Genomic DNA, 2,950 nt, shown 5'->3' with positions numbered 1-2,950 from the left:
GCATGGTTACTATAACAAGTGACTAGAATGATCGGTTTATTTTACTAGATAGTGAACTTAGTGATTTAATTCATCAACATCTGGCGTCACTCAATAACATAATGCCGGTGAAGGGTGAGTCTCCGAGTGTATCTTCAACTTATTAGTCAATGCTTTGGTACTGAAATTATTTATAACGTCTACTACTTCTTCTTCTACTTTTTAGTGACCGCCTTCAACAGGTTGAAGTTTATCACGTTTACTGCGCATTGCTTTGTGGAGACGTACATGTATATACATTGAAAAAAAATAACATTTTTATAATTAAAACCAAAATTTGATAATAACAATTTTAAATAGTGGTAGTGCATATTTTTATTTTATGATATAAAGTTGAATTAGGAAATTATTAATGTTCCATCTTCCGGAGCCAAAGTTGACCTTATATGTAGAAGTTTGCCTATTCTGTTATGGTCCTTTTTTGTCATATATCTCTTTCAGGTGTATGACCCCTTCTGTAGCCAAGCGAATTACAAAGTTCTCAAATAATGTCATACTCTGTCAATACAGCAAAGATTATGCATCATATGAATGATCCACTGTGTACCTATACCAAGGGGAAACTTCTTGCAAAGCATATATTAATTGATTGAATCATTGAATCTAATAGACTTGTATTAACTTCTTTCATCGTCCCGCTAGGAAACAAGCTAAGAAAGATTCTACCTTAATCTACACACTAAATGCATTCTGCTGTAAGAGGAAAAAGGCAAGTCAATGCTCTTGAACTTCATACTTGCATTAGACCTTTTAACTATTATTTTAAACGTTATATCAAGCGTAACTGATGAGTCTTTGTATACTCAACGCGCGTCTGGCGTACAAACATGTCATATTGTGTTTATATTTGTATGTATGTGGTGATACTATTATAATAAACTATCGAACTTTGATGCAACTTCTATACAACTCTAGACAATAAACACACGCTTTATGAAGCGTTTTTTTTTAAAGTATTTGGGCATAATGAATACAATGTACATGGTCAACCTTGTGTTTTGGACTTGAACGCAGTTTTCCGGTTTTATAAGAAAGTTGCATGATGCCTTGATGAGGGAGACTGCGATGTTTTTAACACTTCCAACTGCTTTTTAATGTTTTTACATGTTAGCATTACTGCTCCACTTTTCATGTTCTTCGTCGCCGTCCACCAACCTTTAAAAAGTTGCGAAAAAGTTGCAAAATGCGCAAAAGTATTTTCCGCTGCATGAACGTTAATTAAACAGTTAACCAATTTTAAATGTAAATTTAATCCTGAATTTCTCTTTGTAAACGTTTCACTGAGGAAAAGATAAAAACACATATAAAACAGATGACATTCTTATTTATAACCACCTATCAGTAATGCATCATATAAGGCAAGTATATATTATCTTGAAAATTGCTATAGATAGTGATAAACTGTAAAGCAGCAACAATATTCAGCAAAGTAAGATCTACAAATAAGTGAACATGACCAAAATTGTCAATTGACCCTTTAAGGAGTTATGGCCCTTTCAAGTAATTTTTAGCAATTTTTCTTAAAATTTTGTGTCTTTTCATAAAAATATTCACCTCTGAAACTACAAAGACAAATACAACTTGGCCACAATCATCATTAGGGTATCTTGTTTTAAAATGAGCCTGATGACTCCATATACAAACCAACATGGCTGACATGGCTAAAAATATAACACTCAAAAAGATTTTGGTTTATATCTCTTAAATTAAAGCATTTCTAGAGCAAATTTGACAACGAGTAACCATTTGGAGATCATGTATTTATAAGGGTTAGACAGCCAGCTGGGCCAAGTGTGGACCCAATACTAATGTTTGCCGCTGGACGTATATTTGTTTTTTACTTTCTGAATTAGTAAAGACATAATATCAAGAACCGAACAAACTAATCTTCTGTTTTCGTTTTTATCACTTTTCGTGTACCAAAAAATGGAAAACATTAATGTAAAATGAAAGGTTATTAAAAGTGCGTATAGTGACTCGGCTAAAACATGTTTTAAAGTTTGTCCCGAGCCTGTTCAAGTTGCTGAATTTTTATAGACTTAAGTAAGATCCGAACAAACTGAAAATAACACTTCGTTATAAAATGCGTGCATTCGAATCGCTTTCTTGCTCTACCTTCACCAGGAACGATCAAAGCCGAATATTTGAAAGCCAAGTAGGTATCAGATCCGAAACAGTTGAAGCGCTATATTACCATAAATTACATAAAATAGTCAAATTCATCTAAGGTTGACTTTGCCTGATAGAAGAGTTAATTAAAAACCTAATAATAATTTCAAAATGCTTTACTGAGCTATATATGATTTTGATTTATGATTGTGTTATGCATATTTTTACATGTAAATTGTAATCTGAAGCTTAATGAATTTAAAAGCTTTAAATTTTGTCAAAGAATCTTTGTCATATTCAGAAATTTCCACAACCACGCTCTTTTATCAATATATAACGCAAACATACTAGGAAGTTTGTGCAACGCTATGCACCAAGACATCTATTCTTAAAAGCATTGAATTAATATTAACTGCAATCGTTACTTAAAAAATCCTCTGAAATTTTAGTCCGTTTTTTTTTTTTTTTTTATCCATAGTGAAGATTGACAATTCGTATAACATCCGTATATTTATTTTTAAGAACGACGTGTACTTTTACATTCAACTTTGTGGACTAGGCATTTCCATTCTTAATTTTATACATGAAATAACGTTCATATGTTTTATTAAACTGTCGAATGAAGATGTAGTAATAATTTAAATGTAATTTGGTTTCCGCTGTGACATCATGTTTTCCATAGCTAATAACTATATCCAGATCTACAACAATGAGTTGTTAGACTGCCATAACTTCTAACATCTATGCATCTCTTATATTTGTATCCAGTGTGTTTTGTTTTTGTTATGCAGTAGATAGAAAT

Source organism: Mytilus trossulus, chromosome 12 (genome assembly GCF_036588685.1).
Source record: "Mytilus trossulus isolate FHL-02 chromosome 12, PNRI_Mtr1.1.1.hap1, whole genome shotgun sequence".
In the NCBI taxonomy this organism is placed as follows: Eukaryota; Metazoa; Mollusca; class Bivalvia; order Mytilida; family Mytilidae; genus Mytilus; species Mytilus trossulus.
Note: the sequence above shows the minus strand (reverse complement) of the source record.